Source organism: Mesocricetus auratus, unplaced genomic scaffold, assembly GCF_017639785.1.
Source record: "Mesocricetus auratus isolate SY011 unplaced genomic scaffold, BCM_Maur_2.0 Super-Scaffold_100006, whole genome shotgun sequence".
Lineage (NCBI taxonomy): Eukaryota > Metazoa > Chordata > Mammalia > Rodentia > Cricetidae > Mesocricetus > Mesocricetus auratus.
This window is the reverse complement of record NW_024429190.1, coordinates 91,122,906-91,144,088: the sequence shown is the minus strand read 5'-3', so window position 1 is coordinate 91,144,088 and position 21,183 is coordinate 91,122,906. Positions and strand designations below refer to the sequence as shown.

At 39.2% G+C, this 21,183-nt stretch overlaps 1 long non-coding RNA gene across 1 annotated transcript in view; it reads left to right on the top strand.

The window, feature by feature from the left end:
- LOC110342922 overlaps nucleotides 1-20,047 on the top strand; it is a 112,437-nt gene extending 92,390 nt beyond the window's left edge. Inside the window, exons 7-8 of the long non-coding RNA XR_005877886.1 lie at nucleotides 11,466-11,633; nucleotides 19,984-20,047. This is a non-coding gene — a long non-coding RNA (uncharacterized LOC110342922). The remainder of the gene's footprint in view (nucleotides 1-11,465; nucleotides 11,634-19,983) is intronic.
- The last annotated feature ends 1,136 nt before the right edge of the window (nucleotides 20,048-21,183 follow it).

The following is a 21,183-nucleotide window of genomic DNA, read 5'->3' as shown; positions in this document are numbered from 1 at the left end:
AAAAGCAAGGTTTATTAAATAATCATTCTACTTGTCTTTACCATCAATTACATGTTATTCTACCTTTGAGGCTGCCTCCACTTGTATCTCCTGTATTGGAATGGAGACAAAGGATAATCTAGTTTTTCTTCCCATTGAGGGTAGATCCCTTGCAAGGTATTGTGTAACTATTTCCTCTGGATTAGACATGATCTTTGTCATTTGGAATCAAAGAAATTATGACGAGACATTTGAAAGGGATGGGGGATGTGCTTTATATATTCTTCTCTGCCTGGTGCCTAGAGAAGGGTTCATGAGACTTATTAGAAACTACCTCCTTTTAGGTTAGGCACCAAAAATATGTTGTTGAATGAATGCAGCGAGCATTTCTCAAAAGATTCCTTCAAAGGCTCAGTGATTGGTCTCTAGCCAAATTCAATAACTGTGTGTTAAATTAGAATGACAAGCTGTGTGTGGTCATACACACCCTTAATTCCAGTATCCACGACACAGAAGTAGGAGGATCTGTGTGGTAGGATATTTGCACACGGTGTGAAAATGTATTGCTGATTAGTGTAACAAAAGGCTGAATATCCAATAGCCAGACAAGAGGTATAGGGAGGACTTCCAGACAGAGATAGAGAACTTTGAGAATAAGAAGGCCTAGTTGGTAGCCAGATATGGAAGAAGTGATATGAGCAGTACAAAGAGATGAGTTAACAAGCAACTCAACAGAATATAGATTAAAACAAATGGGTCATTTTAAGTTATAAGAGCTAGTGCAACAAGCCTAAGCTAGGGCCAAGCTTTCATAATTAATAATAAGTCTCCATGTCATTTTTCATGATCTAGAAGTTCAAAGAAAAATCTGACTACAGGTCTGCCTGAGTTTTAGGCCATACTGGTCTATATAGCAAACTCCAGGATAGCTAAGACTACCTTGAGGGACCTGGTAACAACAACAACAACAACAACAACAAAAAACAATAACAATAAAGGCAGAACAAGGTGACAGCAACAATTAGAGGGACAAACCAAAAAGCATGACTTGAATGTTGCTGATTTTGGTGGTTTCAGTTTTATAATCCACCAGTAAAATTTTAATTTCAAAACCCATGATTATAATTATATGGTCCAGAATTTCCCTAAATAAGCATACTGACTTTTACAACATCACCCAATCTGGTTTTGGAAGATTATTTTTTCTGATTCATGCTAAAGTTTTATAAGAAGGAGTCTAAATCCAATAACTTACATATTAGCTAAATAAATCTATATGCTCCAATAACAAAGACAATTGTGACAGAAACCATATGATATACAAATATATACTGTCTTTCATTTTGCTTTAAAGTTTTATACCACAATAATAGAAAATATTAGCAACTTGTAGTAGAGACCAGATGTGAACACTGTGGCTTAGAAAAAGTGATTGGAGTACAACGGCTTATTTTTAAAATTTTAATTTGTTTTTCATCCCGACCAATGTTTCCCCTCCCTTCTCTTCTTCCAGTTCCTCTCCATACTTCAGCCCTGCTCCTATCTTCCTCCATTTCTATTCAAATATGGGCTGCCCTCCCATGAATGTAAACAAAATATGGCATATCAAGTTTCATTAAGATCAAGCACCTCCCATTGTATTAAGGCTGTGCAATGCTCCCCAATATGAGGAATTGGGTGCCAAAAGCCAGCACAAGAGTCAAAGACAGCCCCTGCACCTACTGTTAGTGGTCTCACAAGAGGAGCAAGCTATACAACTGTTATATATACACAGAGGGCTTAGGTCAGTCCCGTGCAGGCTCCCTGGTTGTTGGTTCAGTGTCTGTGAGCTCCTGAGTCTAGGTTAGTTGATTCCGTGGGTTTTCTTGTGAAGTCTTCAACTCCTCTTGCTCCTACAATGCTTACTCCTTCTTTTCCACAGGATTCTCTGAGCTCAGCCTAATGTTTGGTCATGGTTCTCTGCATCTGTTTCCATCGGTTTCTAGGCGAAACCTCTCTGATGAGAATTGAGCTAAGCAACAATCTATGAGTATAGCAGAATATCATTAGCCATCATTCCATTGACATTTTTTCTCTATTTACATTTGGTTCTATCCTAGGACTCTGGACCATCTAGCTTCTGGGTACTGGAGCTCCAAGCAGTGTCAAGGGTAGACTCACTCTCTTGGCATTGGTCTGAGGCTGAAACAGTCATTTATTGGCTAATCTCACAATATCTGTACCACCCTTTTATCCCATAGGCAGAACAGAGTGCAGATCAAAGGTTATTGCTTTGATGTCTTATCTGGGGTTATCCTTGTAGATTCCTGGGAGCGTCCCTTGCACCAGGTTTCAACTGCATACCAAAATGCCTCCCCCATTCCATTCTTCTCTTTCAGTACTCTTCCTCTTCATTCATACCCCTCATGTTCTTATCCCCACCCACCAACAGTGTACCCACAAAAGTTTCTTTTATTTCTCCTCCCATGGAGATATAGAATTCCTCCTAGAGTCTTCTTTGTTTGTTAAGGGGCAGCTTTTCCTTGCTAGCCGCTTCGGTTTATCCCCGCCAGTCGCCTGGGCTCTGCCGCTTTGTAGTCCCCAAATAAACACACAGGAGGCTATATTAATTATGAAGCTGTTGGCCTTGCTTGTCTCTTACTGGCTAGCTCTGCTTTAAGTAATTACCCCATAATTGTTAATCGAAGTATGTCTCTTACCGGAGAATAGTTCCAGGCTCCTACCCCTTGGCGGTTACATGTGGACTCTCTCGTGTTTCTCCTTCCCAGAGTCCTCCTGGACTCCTAGTCCCTCCTATCTAGATTCCCTATTGGCCAGACAGTGCTTTATTGGCATAAGACTTCCCCAACATCTCCTCTTTTCTGTTTAAACAAAAAGAAAGGTCTTAACTTTAACATAGTCAAATTGTATATAGCAGAAGAGTTATCAAGTAAGAACATAGTTACAACATTTTAGCAAGATTTAAAGAAAATATCATCCATCCCATTCTTGTGAGTCCAAAGTTCTATATGTAGCTTATCTTTTATCATAACTAAAGAAAACTATAATTATAACTATCTGTCTTCAACTCCATCAAAGACCACAGAAGGATAATATATAAACACTAGGATTGACAGAGGTATCTTACTGCCTGGACAGTCACCTGAAGTTCCTCTGTAACGTTGGGGCATCCATCTTCAGCCCATAGGCCATAATGTGTCCAGAAGATTTCTCAGCAAAGCAGGAAATTTCAAAACTGTCCATCTGCATTGGCAGTCTGTCAGTCATTTTTCTTTGTCCTACAGAAAGTCTCGTAGACTCTTCCATGAAGCAGGAACCCTGTAAGACTGAGTTCAGCAGTCACTTTCCTGTGGGTCCTGCATGTTCAGTTTATACAGCAACAGTCAAACAGTCTAGGCAAGAGCAGTTTCTTGCCCAAATGGCTAACCTTGCCATGTTGAAAGCAAACTCCATAACGAGTTTCTTCGATGCCCATCTTCCTCTCAGACATAATTGGTGCCGCCCGGAGCAGACATTTCTCATTGTCAAGAAAAACCCTAAAGCATTTTAAATGCCATTTTCTGAAGGTCTTTGAAAGGTTTGAAGACTGTTTATCTGTCTCAAATATATTTCTGTATATCTAGAAAATCTAACTTACCTAACTATAAATTCTATTATCAATAACTATCTATAGTCTGTATTCAATTATGCATTACGTTTTAAAAGATCAGTATAAGCACAATACTTAATCAAGAGGAGAAGCATACATGTCACAAAATTGACCTTGAATTTGTATCAATAAATGAAAAACCATACCCATACCATAATTCCCCTTTTTTCCATTAACAAGAGATCAGCTGTGTTCATTAGCCAATTATAAACAATCCCATTTAAATGAAAACAAAGATTTACAAACAAGATGGGAATTAGGACGTCGCTCATCCCAAACTGCTTCGTGCTGGAAGGGGGCGCTGTTCATACCATGGGGATCATGACAAAACTCAGAAACCTGTATCAGTCCTTATTTTCGTGGCCTGTAAAGCTCCATCATCTTAGCTGTTTCAGTTGTTGGAACACCTGGTCCACTGCTTCCGGGGGTCTTGGTTCATCAAACCACAGAAGCCTGGAAGGAATCCTCAGCTTTTCATTTTCTGTGGAAACATAAACTAAAACTCCTTTTCCGAGTAACATATCCTTATACTTAAATTTTGAAGTCAAGGCATTTTCAAAAGATATAAGTTAAATTAATTCAGCAGCATTTATAATCAAGTGTACTTCAGTAGCTGTTCCTTCCTTAGCATTGAAAAAACTGAAAAACACAATAGCGTACAGTATCCAGACTCTCTGTGTATTTTCCATCTTTACGTGGCTTATTTATTTATCTATTATTACTTTATTTATTTTACTTTTATTTATTTTTCTCTGAGACAGGGTTTCTCTTTGGAAATCTGCCTGCCTCTACCTCTGGAGTAAATCCCACCGGCGTGCGCCACCACAATGCCGGCTTTTGTATTTATATACCACTTTGCCGTTTCATTTTCTCTCTCAATCCTATATTTACACACTGTAAACCTTTAGAGGTTTTGTTCATCCAAGTCTGACTTTACTGTAAATCTTTATGTTTTTCTGGCCTCGTGTCTTATCTGTAAAACCGCGGCTGTTTTAAGCTGCCGGTTTTTCGTCAAGATGGCGGACGTAAGCGTGACTCCAGCTTACCGCCTGAGTCCATGCTGACATCCAGCAAAAGCTGCCACTTCCAGCTGTACGTACACACCTTTCAATCGTTAGCAGAGTCTCTTAAAACAACCTTTTTTTTTCTTTTTTCTTTTTATGCCGAGTCAGGAATACTCCAGTAAGCAAGCCACGTGAATCTCGGCTTGTTGCTAGCAAAACACCTGAGAAAAATGCTGCTACCAAAATTCTGTGCTTCTCTCCGTTCTTCTGTTTCTAAAATTCCTTTAAAGCTTTTGTTGTTTTGCGTGGAAATTCAATCCCACTCCTGACACCATTCTGTTAAGGGGCAGCTTTTTCCTTGCTAGCTGCTTCGGTTTATCCCCGCCAGTCGCCTGGGCTCTGCAGCTTTGTAGTCCCCAAATAAACACACAGGAGGCTATATTAATTATGAAGCTGTTGGCCTTGCTTGTCTCTTACTGGCTAGCTCTGCTTTAAGTAATTACCCCATAATTGTTAATCTAAGTATGTATCTTACCGGAGAATAGTTCCGGGCTCCTACCCCATGGCGGTTACATGTTGACTCTCTCGTGTTTCTCCTTCCCAGAGTCCTCCTGGACTCCTAGTCCCTCCTATCTAGATTCCCTATTGGCCAGACAGTGCTTTATTGGCATAAGACTTCCCCAACATTTGTTCCTTAGCATCTCTGGGACTGCGGATTATACCATGGCTATCCTTTACTTTGCAATAAATATCCACTTATAGATGAGTACATACCATGGTTGCCTTTCTTAGTATGGGTTACCTCACTCAGAATGATTTTTTCTAGTTCTATCCATTTGCCTTTAAATTTCATGATGTCATTGCTTTTAGCAGCTGAGTATTGCTTTGTTGTGTAATATTCCATTGGACCACATTTTCTCTACCATTATATAATTGAGGGGCATCTATGTTGTTTCCTGGCTCTGGCTATTACAAATAATGCTGCTATGAACATAGTTGAGCAAGCATTCATGTAATATTATTGAATATTCATTAGATATATGCCCAGGATTGGTATAGCTGGGTTTTGAGGTAGATCAATTTCCAGCTTTCTCAGAAACCATCATACTGTTTTCCAAAGTGACTGTCCAAGTTTGCACTCTTCCCAGAATTGGATGAGTATTTCCCCTACTCCAATCCTCTCCAGCATGAACTATCCATGAGTTTTTGATCTTAGCCATTCTGACAGGTGTAAGACAGAATCTCATAGTCATTTTCATTTGCCTTTCCTGATGGCTAATGATGTTGAACATTTCTCCAAGTGTTTCCTGGTCATTTGAGATTATTTTGTTGAGAATTCTCTGTCTGTTTAGGTCCTCACCTTAGTTTTTCACGGGATTATTTTTCTGTTTTTTTTTTTTTAATGCCTGGTTTCTTGAGTTCTTTATATATGTATCAGAAATCAGTCTTTTCTTGGATGTGCAGTTGGTCAAAATATTTTCACATTCTGTAGGCTGCCACTTTCTCCTACTGGTGGTGTCTTTTGCCTTACAGAATCTTTTTAGTTCCATGAGGCTCCATATATTAATTGTTGATCTTAGTGTCTGTACTACTAGTGCCATACTCAGGAGGTTGTCTCCTGCCAATGTATTCAAGGCTATTTCCCACTTTTCTTCTATCAGGTACATCATGTCTGGATTTATTTATTTATTTATTTATTAGAAAAATGAAACATTTTATTATTTTATTTTTCTAAATTTTTAAAAAAATTTAAATTAGAGACAAGGTTGCTTCACATGTCAATCCCAAGTCCCTTTCCCTCCCTTCCTCCCATGGCCCCCCATACTCCCTCATTTCCCCAGGGAGGTTGAGGCCCTCCACAGGGTGTCTATGATCTGTCATTTTATCCAGAGCAGAGCCTAGACCCTCCCCCAAGAGTCCAGGGTGAGAGTGCATCTCTTATTGTTGGATGGGCACCCAAAGCCCATTTGTATGCCAGGGATAAATATTGATTTACTACTCAAGGCCTCATAGATTGCCTAGGCCTCCTCACTGACATCCAAATCCAGGGGATATTGATCAGTCCCATGCTGGATTGCCAGCCATCAGTTTGAGATTCAAGAGCTACCCCTTGATCAGGTCAGCTCATTCTGGGAGTTAAACCAGCCCAGTTTTAACCGCTGTGCTCATCAATCCTCCCTTTCTGTCACTAGGTTCCTTGATTTTAGCTCAGTGTTTAGCTGTGGGAGTCTGGCTATGCTTCCATCAGCCATTGGATGAAGGTTATGTTTCCCAGACTCTCTGGCCATGAGATTGTAGGCTAGCACTCCCCTGATCTATGTGTAAATCCATATATGAGAGAGTACATACCAAGTTTGTCTTTTTGTGACTGGGTTACCCCACTCAGGATGGTTCCTTCTAGTGTCATCCATTTGCCTGCAAATTTCAAGATTCCATTGTCCCCCCTCAATAGTACTCCCTTGTGTAAATGTACAACATTTTTTGTATCCTCTCTTCAGTTGAGGGGCATCTAGGTTGCTTCCAGGTTCTGGTTATTACAAGCAATGCTGCTATGAACATAGTGGAACAGATGTCCTTGTTGTATGAATGTGCATCTTTTGGATATATGCCTAAGAGTGGAATTGCTGGGTCTTGTGGGAGACTGATTCCCATTTTTCTGAGGAATCTACATACTGATTTCCAAAGTGGTTGTACGAGTTGGCACTCCTACCAGCAGTGGAGGAGTTTTCCTCTTTCTCCACATCCTCTCCAGCATAAACTATCATTGTTGTTTTTGATTTTAGTCATTCTGACAGGAATAAGATGATATCTCAGAGTTGTTTTGATTTTCATTTCCCTGATGGCTAGGAATGTTGAACAGTTTCTCAAGTGCCTCTCAGCCATTTTAGACTCCTCTATTGAGATTTCTCTATTTAGTTCTGTAGCCCACTTTTTAATTATATCCTTTGGTGTTTTGGAGACTTGCTTCTTGCGTTCTTTGTAAATTTTTGAAATAAGTTCTCTGTCAGATGTGGGGTTAGTGAATAATATCTTTTCCCATTCTGTGGGCCGTCTTTTTGTGTTGTTGACTGTGTCCTTTGCCCTACAGAAGCTTCTCAGTTTCAGGAGGTCCCATGTATTAATTGTTGATCTCACTGTCTGTGCTACTGGTGTTATGTTCAGGAAGCAGTCTCCTGTACCAATTCATTCAAGGGTACCACCCACTTTCTCTTCAAAGAGGTTCAGTGTAGCTGGATTTATGTTGAGGTCTTTGATCCACTTGGACTTAAGTTTTGTGCATGGCAATAGACATGGATCTATCTGCAATGTTCTACATCCAGTTATGCCAGCACCATTTGTTGAACATGCTTTCTTTTTTTCCATTGTATATTTTTAGCTTCTTTGTCAAAGATCAGATGTTCATACATGTGTGGGTTAATGTCAGGGTGTTCAATTTGATTCCATTGGTCTACCTGTCTATTTTTGTGCCAATACCAAGCTGTTTTCAGTACTACAGCTCTATAATAGAGCTTGAAGTCAGGGATGGTGATGTCTCCAGATGTTGCTTTGTTGAATAAGGTTGTTTTGTCTATCCTGGGTCTTTTGTTTTTCCATATAAAGTTGATTATTTATCTTTCAAGGTCTGTGAAGTATTGTGCTAGTATTTTAATGGTAATTACATTTGAATCTGTAGATTGCTTTTGGCATGATTGCCATTTTTACTATATTGATCCTACCTATCCAAGAGCATGGGAGATCTTTTCATTTTCTGATGTCTTCTTTAATTTCTTATTTTAAAGAGTCAAAGTTCTTGTGGTACAGGTCTTTCATTTGTTTGGTTGGCGTTACCCCAAGGTAGTTTATGTTGCTTGTGTCAATTGTAAAGGGTGATGTTTCTCAGCCCTTTTATCATCTGTATATAGTAGGGCTACTGATTTTCTTGAGTTGATCTTGTATCCTGTCACTTTGCTGAAAGTATTTATCAGCTATAGGAGTTCCCTGGTAGACTTTTTTGGATCACTTATCTAAACTATCATATCATCTGCAAAAAGTTTGACCTCTTCCTTTCCAATTTGTATCCTCTAGATATCCTTTTGTTGTCCTATTGCTCTAGCTAGAACTTCGGGTACGATATTGAAAAGGTATGGAGAGAGTGGACAGCCTTGTCTTGTTCCTGATTTTAGAGGAATTGCATTGAATTTCTGTCCACTTAGTTTGATGTTGGCTGTTGGTTTGCTGTATATAGCTTTTATTATGTTTAGGTATGTTCCTGTTATCCCGGATCTCTCCAAGACCTTTGTCATGAAGGGTTGTTGGATTTTGTCAAAGGCTTTTTCAGCATCTAGTGAGATGGTCATGTGATTTTTGTTTCTCAGCTTGTTTATATGGTGAATTACATTGATGGATTTTCATATGTTGAACCATCCCTACATCCATGGGATGAACCTACTTGATGGTGGTGAATGATTGTTTTGATGTGTTCTTGGATCTGATTTGCCAGTATTTTATTGAGTATTTTCACATCAATGTTCATGAGGGATATTGGTTTGAAGTTCTCTTTCTTAGTTGTGTCTTTGTGTGGCTTGGGGATCAAGGTTATTGAAGCCTTATAGATTGAGTTTGGCAAAGACCCTTCTGCTTCTATTGTGTGGAATACTTTGAGAAGAATTGGTATAAGCTGTTCTTTGAATTTCTGGTAGAATTCTGCACTGAGGGCATCTGGATCTTGGCTTTATTTGGTTGGGAGACTTTTGATGACTGCTTCTATTTCCATAGGGGTTATAGGTCTATTTAAATTGCTTATCTGTTCTTGATTTAATTTTGGCAAGTGATATCTATCCAGAAAATTGTTCATTTCCTTTACATTTTTAAATTTTGTGGAGTACAGGTTTTCAAACTATGACCTGAGATTCCTTAGTGTCTGTTGTTATGTCCCCCTTTTGTTTCTGATTTTGTTAATTTGCATGTTCCTACTCTGCCGTTTGGTAAGTTTGGATAAAGGTTGGTCTATCTTGTAGATTTTCTCCAAGCACCAATTCTTCATTGCATTGATTCTTTGTATTGTTTTCCTTGTTTTTATTTTATTGATTTCAGCCCTCAGTTTGATTGTTTCCTGGTGTCTACTCCTCCTGGATGAGTTTGCTTCTTTGTGTTTTAGATCTTTCAGCTGTGCTGTTAATTCTCTTGTGTAACTATTCTCCAGTTTCTTCATGTGGGCACTCAGTGCTATGGACTTCCCTCTTTGCACTGGTTTCAAAGTGTCCCATAGGTTTGGGTATGTTGTGTCTTCATTCGCATTGAATTCTAGGGAGTCTTTAATTTCTTTTTTTATTTCTTCTTTGACTCAGGAATGGTGCAATTGTGCATTTTTCAATTTCCATGAGTTTGTATGGTGTCTGCAGATTGTGTTGTTGTTTAATTCTAATTTTAATGCATGGTGGTATGATAAGATGCATGAAGTTATTGCATTTTTTGGTACCTGTTGAGCTTTGTTATGTTGCCAAGTATGTGGTTGATTTTTGAGAAGGTTCCATGTGGTGCTGAGAGGAAGGCTTATTCTTTTTTATTTGGATGGAATGTTGTATAGATGTCTATTAATCCCAATTGGGTCATAACTTCTATTAGTTCCTTTGCTTCCTTGTTAAGTTTCTGCCACTAGGCGCTGTCTAGTTGTGTGAGTTGGGTGTTGAAGTCTCCCAGTACAAGTGTGTGGGACTTTATATGTGATTTCAGTTTTATTAATGTTTCTTTTAAGAATGTGGATGCCTTTGTATTTTTGGGCATAGATGTTCAGAATTGAAACTTCATCTTTGTGTATTTCTCCTGTGAGGAGTATGAAATGACCTCCTTCATCTCTTTTGATTGATTTTATTTTAAAGTCTAATTTGTTAGATATTAGGATTGCTACCCCTGCTTGTTTCTTGGGTCCATTTGATTGGAAAATCTTTTCCCAACTTTTAACTCTGAGGTGTGTTTCTTCTATGCAGCAGAAGGATGGGTTCTGTCTTTGAATCCATTTTTTTAACCTGTGTCTTTTTATGGGTGAGTTAAGACCATTAATAATGAGGGATATTAATGACCATTGATTGCTCATTCTTCTTTGATTTGGAATGGTTGTTGTTGTTTGAATTATGTGTGGAATTCCACCCCTTTTTTCTTTTTGCTGTTGGTAAGGTGGGATTATCTAATGCCTATGTTTTCCTGGTTGTAGGTAACTTCCTTGTGTTGGAGTTTTCCTTCCAGAACTCTCTGTAGTGCTGGGTTAGTGGATATATATTGTTTGAATCTAGTTTTCTCATGCAATATATTTTTTATCCATCTACAGTTATTGAAAGCTTTGTTGGTATAGTAGTCTGTGTTGGCATCCATGGTCTCTAAGTATTGGTAGAATATCTATCCAGGACCTTCTGGCTTTCAGAGTTTCCATGCAGAAGTCAGATGTAATTCTGACACCTTTGCCTTTATATGTTATTTGGCCTTTTTTCTTAGCTGCTCTTTGTAGGAGGAAACCATTAACCATGTGACTTACTAGAGGCACATACAGATGAGGTAGTAAAAGAGCAATGTACCAGACGACTAACCACACCCACTTTAGGCATGACTAAATATGTATACGGACGTAGGCAGTGAACTACGTCAATAGCAAGGCCTGCTTTTGGGCATGGCTAGGGGAGTTACAGAAGAAGGTATAAAAGACTGAACAATGGAAGTCTCAGTCTCTTTTTCCAGCTTTCGGCTTCCAGTTCAGTGGCGGAAAACTACTCGGCTGATCTGGGGTACTTGTTTGGTCTCTTGTAATTTCTACAATAAATACTTATTTTTACTTTCAGTAAGTGTGCTGTTTATTGTTGCAGCATCACTTTGGTGTCAGAAGTTTCTGAACCTGGATCCAGGTGCTCAGAAAAGTGACTGCTCCTCAGCCTGACCAGGCCCATGTGGACTCTCCTTTCGCTAAGTTCTCCCCCACTTCACTCGGCAAGGCAAAATTCCTGCCACTGTGAACCAGCACCTTCTACCTGCCGGTAAGGTTAGGTAGTATTCCGATATTTCTCTCGCAGCCACGTGCTCTTTCGCTGGCAGCCTGCTGATTTCGGCCTGAATAAAACTCCACTGGTAACAAACTTAACTGCTTTATACAATGTCAACTAACATTACGATGCAGGATGTGAAGAATTTTCTTGTTTTTTGTATGGATGGGATTTTAGAAAGTGTTGATGACCTACCTGACAGGGACTTCCTACCCACGATGGCGATTATTAGTTTCATAATCAATATAATTTTGCTAAAGAAATGGTTCAAATATAGGGTGACATATGACAAACTTATACAGTTTTTATGGTCATCGCAGGATGGTTATGAAATCTTAGTAAAAAGTATTCAGGAAATGGAAAATTCCTTGCAGGATAGCAAGGAATGTTTGGTAGAAAATATTCAGGATATTAAAAATGATAATGTAGGTCTGACAAACAGGTTTAAAGAACACAAAATTGAATTACTTTCAGGAAAAATGTGTTCAACAGACAGAATAGAAAAAGTCGGACATAATGTTGAAACGTTTAACCAAAAAAACTGTTCCAAGTTTTATGATTTCACTAGCAAACTACAAAGACTGGAACATAAAATTGAAATGCTAACAGAAAAGATTTGTTCCATGTCTGAGAGCAATGACAAACTAGCTGATAGAACGTCATTTCTGGAAGGCAGTGTACATGCTATTGAGATACTTTCTAAGGATGAGAATGTTAAATATTTGGAATCATGTGTAAATGATGAATGCAAAAAAAGAACGATTCCATGACATCCTTAGAAAATTATTTGGCCCAAGAACTTTAAGAGCTCAGAGAAACAATGATGAATAGACCACAGGTTTTTAGAAGACATCCAATCTGATACTTCAGAATCAAACATACAGAGAGGAGGCTGGGAGTCCAGCGAAGCGGCGGTTCTTCCAGCAGCATCAGGTAAACAGGCCGGCTACCCGGCCTGTGCTCCAGTGCCTGCAGATCCCCTGGGACCTGCACAGAGCTCCCAATTCCGGCGGGAGCCAAGCACCCCAGACTCCGGATCTTCGCTCACACCAACGAGACCAGGAAAGGAGAGGAGGCTGGGAGACCAGCGAAGCGGCGGTTCTTCCAGCAGCATCAGGTAAACAGGCCGGCTTCCCGGCCTGTGCTCCAGTGCCTGCAGATCCCCTGGGAACTGCACAGAGCTCCCAATCCTGGCGGGAGCCAAGCACCCAGACCCCAGGTCTTCTCTCCCACCAACGAGACCAGGAAACCAGAGGACCCAGGGAGACCAGGGGAGCAGCTGTTCTGGATCAAGTACAACAGGACCCAGCATAGGGTCCAGGGGACCAGGTAAGAGGATAAGCGCCCCAGATTCCGGTTCTTCTTCTCCACCCACGGGACCAGCATTCGGACAAGGAATAGAAGAACCACCAGATTATTGGACTTGCTAGCACCCACCAAAAGGGAACGCTGGTCCCCAAACCAGGAAGGGGCTCTTTCTGTACCCACTAGAAGAAGAGATGGGAAAGAGACAATACAAAAACACAGTCAGCAACAGAAAAACAAATATGACACCGCCAGATTCTAGAGACTCCACACCAGCAAGACCCCAACATTCCAATGCGGATGAAGCAGAAGAGAACGACCTTAAAAGCATTTTCATGAAAATGATAGAGGCCCTAAAAGAGGATATTGGAAAATCCCTCAAAGAAATGGAAGAAAAAACAAACCAAAAAATGCAAGAATTGGAAGAAAAAACAAACCAAAAAAGGCAGAAAATGGAAGAAGAAATGAAGCAAAAAATGCAAGAAATGGAAGAAAAAACAAAGCAAAAAATGCAAGAATTGGAAGAAGAATCATACCAAAAAAGGCAGGAAATGGAAGAAGAAACAAAGCAAAAAATGCAAGAAATGGTAGAAAAAACAAAGCAAAAAATGAAAAAAATGGAAGAAGAAACACACCAAAAAAGGCAGGAAATGGAAGAAGAAACAAAGCACAAAATGCAAGAAATGGAACAAAAAACAAACCAAAAAATGCAAGAAATGGAAGAAAGAACAAACCAAAAAATTCATAAAAGGCAACAAACGGACAAACAGATAAACAGAAAATTGCAAGAAGCAATGCAAACACTGCAAGGGTTGAAAACTGAAATAGAGTCATTAAAAAAAACACAATCTGAAGAAAGGCAGAAAATAGAAAAGCTGGACAAACAGACAGGCACTACCAATACAAGCATTACCAACAGAATAGAAGAGATGGAAGAGAGAATCTCAAGTGTTGAAGATACGCTAGGAGAAATGGATTTATCAACCAAAGAAAACCTTAAATCCAACAAATCCTTAACACAAAACATCCAGGAAATATGGGACACCATGAAAAGACCAAACCTAAGAATAATAGGTATAGAAGAAGGAGAAGAAATCCAGCTCAAAGGGGCAGAAGGCATATTCAACAAAATCATAGAAGAAAACTTTCCCAACCTTAAGAAAGACATGCCAATGAAGGTACAAGAAGCCTACAGAACACCAAATAGAGTGGACCACAAAAAAATCCCTCGCCACATAATAATCAAGACCCCAAACATACAGAATAAAGAAAGAATATTAAGAGCAGCTAAGGAAAAAGGTCAAGTAACATATAAAGGCAGACCTATCAGAATTACACCTGATTTCTCCATGGAAACGCTGAAAGCCAGAAGGTCCTGGATAGATATTCTACCTACACTAAGAGACCATGGATGCCAGCCCAGACTACTATACCCGGCAAAGCTCTCAATCACTATAGACGGAGAAAACAAGATATTCCATGACAAAACTAGATTCAAGCAATATGTGTCCACTAACCCAGCCCTACAGAAAATTTTGGAAGGAAAACTCCAACCCAAGGAAGCTAACTACAACCAGAAAAACATAAGCATTAGAGAATCTCTCTCTACCAACAGCCAAAAGAACAAAGGGGTGAAATTCCACACATAATTCCACCAACAACAACCATCGCAAATCGAAGAAGGATGAGCAATCATTGGTCATTAATATCCCTCAATATTAATGGCCTTAACTCACCCATAAAAAGACACAGACTAGCAGATTGGATTCGAAGACAGAACCCTTCCTTCTGCTGCATACAGGAAACACACCTCACCCTTAAAGACAGACATTACCTGAGAATTAAAGGTTGGGAAAAAATTTTTCAATCGAATGGACCCAAGAAACAAGCTGGGGTAGCAATCCTAATATCTAACAAACTAGACTTTAAAATAAAATCAATCAAAAGAGATGAAGGAGGTCATTACATACTCATCACAGGTGAAACCCACCAAGATGAAGTGTCTATTCTGAACATCTATGCCCCAAATACAAAGGCATCCACATTCGTTAAAAAAACATTATTAGAACTTAAATCTCATCTAAAGCCCCACACAGTTATAGTGGGAGATTTCAACACACCACTCTCACCACTAGACAGGAATACCAAACAGAAACGCAACAAAGAAGCAAAAGGGCTAATAGAAGTAATGACCCAACTGGGATTAACAGATATCTATAGAACATTTCATCCACATAAAAAAGAATATACCTTCTTCTCACCACCACATGGAACCTTCTCAAAAATCGACCACATACTTGGCAACATATCAAACCTCAGCAGCTACAAAAAAATTGGAATAACTCCATGCATCTTATCAGACCACCATGCTTTAAAATTAGAATTCAACAACAACACAAATTGCAGAAAACCTACAAACTCATGGAAATTGAATAATGCTCAACTGCACCATCCCTGGGTCAAAGAGGAAATAAAAAAGAAATTAAAGACTTCCTTGAATTCAATGAGAATGAAGACACAACATACCCAAACCTATGGGACACTTTGAAAGCAGTGCTACGGGGGAAGTTCATAGCGCTAAATGCTCACATGAAGAAACAGGAGAACAGTTATACCAGAGAATTAACATCACAGCTGAAAGCTCTAGAACACAAAGAAGCACACTCCCCAGGAGGAGTAGACGCCAGGAAATAATCAAATTGAGGGCTGAAATCAATAAAGTAGAAACCAGGAAAACAATACAAAGAATCAACGCAACGAAGAGTTGGTTCTTTGAGAAAATCAACAAGATAGACAAACCTTTGTCCAAACTTACCAAACAGCTGAGAGTGAACACGCAAATTAACAAAATTAGAAATGAAAAGGGGGACATAACAACAGACTCTGAGGAAATCCAGAGAATCATTAGGTCATACTTTGAAAACCTGTACTCCACAAAATTCGAAAATTTAAGGAAATGGATGACTTCCTGGACAGCTATCAATTGCCAAAACTAAATCAAGAACAGATAAGCAATTTAAATAGACCTATAACCCCTATGGAAATAGAAGCTGTCATCAAAAGTCTCCCAACCAAAAAAAGCCCAGGTCCAGATGGCCTCAGTACAGAATTCTACCAGAAATTCAAAGAACAGCTTATACCAATTCTTCTCAAAGTGTTCCACACAATAGAAGCAGAAGGGTCTTTGCCAAACTCGTTCTATGAGGCTTCAATAACCTTGACCCCCAAGCCACACAAAGATACAACTAAGAAAGAGAACTTCAGACCAATATCCCTCATGAACATTGATGCAAAAATACTCAATAAAATACTGGCAAATCGGATCCAAGAACACATCAAAACAATCATTCACCACGATCAAGTAGGTTTCATCCCAGGAATGCAGGGATGGTTCAACATACGAAAATCCATCAATGTAATCCACCATATAAACAAGCTGAAAAACAAAAACCACATGATCATCTCACTAGATGCTGAAAAAGCCTTTGACAAAATCCAACACCCCTTCATGATAAAGGTCTTGGAGAGATATGGGATAACAGGGACATACTTAAACATAATAAAAGCTATATACAGTAAACCAACAGCCACTTTGGAAATCAGTGTGGAGATTCCTCAGAAAAATGGGAATAAACCTACCACAAGACCCAGCAACTCCACTCTTAGGCATATATCCAAAAGATGCCCATTCATACAACAAAGAGGTCTGTTCCACTATGTTCATAGCAGCTTTATTTGTAATTGCCAGAACGTGGAAGCAACCTAGATGTCCCTCACCTGAAGAGTGGAGTACTATTCAGCAGAAAAAAATAATGAAATCATGAGATTCGCAGGCAAATGGATGACACTAGAAGAAACCATCCTGAGTGAGGTAACCCAGTCACAAAAAGAGAAACATGGCATGTACTCTCTCATATATGGATTTTAGACATAGATCTGGGGAGTGCCAGCCTACAATCCTATGGCCAGAGAGTCTGGGAAACAGAAACTTTATTTAGTGGCTGATCGAAGAAGAGGCAGACTCCCTTGGTTAAGTACTGAGCTGAACTCAAGAAAGCCAGTAACATAGAGGGAGGACTGATGATCAAAGGGATTAAGACTGGGCTGGTTTAACCCCCAGAAACAGCTGACCAGACAAAGGTTAACTCTTGAATCCCAGGCATTAGCCTGGGAAGTCAGCATGGGACTGATCAAGACCCCCTGAATCTGGGTGTCAGTGAAGAGGCCTAGGGAATCTATTGAGCCTTGGGCAGCAGATCAGTACCCATCCCAAGTTTTCACACGGACTTTGGACTCCAATAGAACAATGTGAGGTGCACTCTCACCCAGAACTCTTGGGAAAGGGTCTAGGCCCTGCCCTATATGAAATGACACACTATGGACACCCCCATGGAGGGCCTCACCCTCCCTGGAGAAATGAGAGGATAACGGGGGGGGGGAGGGGAGGGCACGGGAGGAAGGGAGGGAATGGGAGAGGTACCTGGAACTGACTTGTGAAGCAACCTTGATTCTTATCTAAATTTAAACTGGAAAATAAAATTAAAAAAAAAAACAAAAAAAAAACAAAAAAAAACAAAAAAAACAAAAAAAAGAAAAAAAAAGAAAAAAAAAGAATCAAACATACAGGCATCAGGTCAGGACAGGGGTTTCCTAACATTTCTCCAATGGCGGAAAGATCCCCCCTAAGGTTGCTATGTATTCACCTATAGTTTTCCCAGTATCTGTAACAGAAAAACTAGCAACGAAAAAGCACTCAAATGGTCCCATTGGTTATCAATGCGGACCTATACAGTTTGCCTTCACGGTACCTACCTATAATAATTCCCAACCAGTACAGAGATTCCAGTGGAAGGTACTACCTCAAGGTATGTTAAATAGCTCAACTTTGGGTCAATATTTTGTGCATAAACCTTTAGAAATAATTCGTAAAAAATTTCCACATTCATTAATAAATCATTATATAGATGACATATTACTGTCTGATTCAAATACGGATACTTTGGAAAAGATGTTTGAAGCAGTAAAGGAAACTTTGCCTCGCTGGGGATTACAAATTGCCCCAGAAAAAAATACAAAGAGGAGAATCTATTAACTATTTAGGTTATAAAATCGATGCTCAGAAAATTAGACCGCAGAAAATACAGATCAGAAGAGATCATTACCCGACTCTTAATGATCTTCAAAATCTATTAGGAGAAATCTCTCAATTACAGACAATTATCAGTGTAGAAGGGCATGATTTAAAACACCTGAAAATGGCTTTAAAAGGAGATAAAGACCTAAACAACCCATGAGTACTATCACCTGAGGCTGAAAAAGAATTAGAAAAGAGGGTAGAAAAGAGAATATTAGAAGCACATGTGGACCGTGTGGATCCGAAGCTGGTATGTATTCTGGTTATTTTACCATCTAGAGAATACCCCTCAGGAATATTAATGCAGAGGGAAGATATCATACTAGAATGGGTATTTCTGCCACATAAACAGAATAAAAAATTGAAAACATATATAGAAATGATCTCTGATTTGATATTAAAAGGTAAGTTAAGGCTTTGTCAACTGACTGGGAAAGACCCAGATGAAATTATTGTACCTTTAACGAATGAGGAAATTTCCTCCTTATGGAAGGATAGTGAGTATTGGCAAATAGCTTGCAGTGACTTTTTGAGAACTATTAGTAATAACTATCCCAAAACAGAGAGAATCAAATTCATAAAGAAAGCAGTTTGGATTTTTTCACGTATTGTGAGGCAAACACCTATATCTGGAGTTCTTACCTTCTACACGGATGCAAACAAATCAGGTAAGGCAGGGTATAAATCAGGAAATATAAGTAAAGTAGTTCAAAGCCCTTACAACTCCGTACAAAAGGCAGAGTTATATGCCATTCTCATGGTACTTAAAGAATTTACAGAGCCTTTCAATATAGTCACGGATTCTCAGTATGCAGAAAGAATTGTCTTGCACATTGAGACTGCAGAATTTGTTCCTGATAATATAGAATTAACCTCATTGTTTCTACAATTACAGGAGACCATCAGAAACAGGACTCATCCTATGTATATAACACACATCAGATCCCATACAGGTCTGCCAGGTCCTCTGGCACAAGGCAATGATGAAATTGATCGTTTATTAATAGGTAATGTGTTGGAAGCTTCAGAATTTCATAAGAAACACCATGCTAACAGCAAAGGCTTAAAGAAGGATTTTTCTATCACCTGGCAACAAGTCTAAGAAATAGTAAGAAATTGCCCCAGTTGCTCATTCTACAATCAAACTTCATTACCAGCAGGTTGTAATCCTAAAGGTATTCACAGAAATGAACTTTTGCAAATGGATGTATTTCACTTCCCAGAATTTGGCAGTTTGAAATATGTACACCATACCATAGACACATTCTCAGGCTTCCAATGGGCTACTGCCCTCAGCTCTGAAAAAGCTGATTCTGTTATTACACACCTCTTAGAGGTGATGGCTGTTATGGGTATACCTAGAACAATAAAAACTGACAATGCTCCAGCATATGTCTCCAGTAAATTGGAACAATTTTTCAAATATTATAATATAAAACATGTAACTGGTATACCTTACAATCCCACAGGACAAGCAGTGATTGAAAGATCTAACCGAACCTTAAAGGAGATGCTTCATAAACAGCCAGGGGGAACAAACAACCCCAAACACAGGTTACATAATGCTTTACTAACATTGAATTTTCTTAATGCTGATGAAAAAGGACAAACTGCAGCAGAAAGACACTGGGCTACAGAGAAGACTTCTGAACTGAACCAACCAGTGTATTTTAAGGATGGTATGACCTCAGTCTGGAAACCAGGATATGTGTTACGTTGGGGAAGGGGTTTTGCTTTTGTTGCCACAGGAGAAGAAAAGCTTTGGGTTCCATCAAAATTAATTAAGATTCGATCAGAACAGAAGACATCTCAGGAGGAGGAAGATAATAGTTCATCTACAAAATCATATTCTACCATGGGTAAAATGACCTCCTAAAAGGAGTGTTTTGTTTTTTGTCTTCATAGGTAAACTCAGGAAAGAATACTGGACATATAGATTCCTGAAGAAGAATGAATAGCTACTCTGAGGACCATCAAACAAACAGTAACTCACTGTGTGGTATCAAAGTCTAAATCTCTCTATATATTGTTTTTATAATACCCTTTTATCTTTGTTTCTTCATATACTTTAGTCCCCATTCATTTAACTGAAGCTGGCTTTGGAGTTGGATTGGCTCTCCTACTCTAAATTCAAGCATATTATTTAAATAAAATTCAGAATTTCTGTATTATATCAAAGAGCCATTGTTATAAGACAGAAGAAAAAATTAGGGACTGTTATCTGTGGATTTCTTTTTCTGAAAAGTCTAATTTCCTTCATGTTTACCATCTTCCCTATTGTCAACTCTTCCGGTATGCATACGTATAAAAGTTAAAAATATTTCTTTGTTAACATTAATGTTTGAGTTTTCCAGAGAACAAGGGATTTCCTGACAGCAATCTTCAACTGCTTCAGAACGAGAATGAGAATCCACTTCCTTGACTCCACCTGATTCTACTGTTGGCATCTGAACTGCCCCACATCATTGACTCCACCTGACAAGCACTATATTGGCTTGAAACTACATCACTCAACACAACCCCGGACCAAGGAACTGAAATAGCACATCTTCTACAATCTGGCCAGTGCTTCAGATGAGAGCTTCAATCAACACTAGAACCCCCAGACAGGAACTTCAATCAAGCATCTCCTGCCATACAGAGACTGTCTGATCTACTGAGATTTTGTTACACTAACATTTTCCTTCTCACAGGTCCCCATGAGATTGTCATCGTCCCATCTCAGCAGGAAGTAGTTTTGAGAATTCCATGCCCTCTCTCCCTATTATTGCTATTATAGATAGGATAGGTTACACCTGTTAGTGTTAGTTTTCAATTATTTTAGAGTTGGGATTGGAAGGAGGTGTTCAGACTTGGGTGTTTCTTTCAGATAAGTTTAGGTTTAGATGGGATAGATGTTTGATACATTTTGATCATTGACACAAGTTAGTTGTTTTAAATTTAAATATCATTTTTAGACTAAAAGGGGAATTGTAGGAGGAAAACAATGCCGCTATTAACCATGTGACTTACTAGAGGCACATACAGATGAGGTAATAAAAGAGCGATGTACCACACCGCTAACCACACCCACTTTAGGCATGACTAAAGACGTATACGGATGTA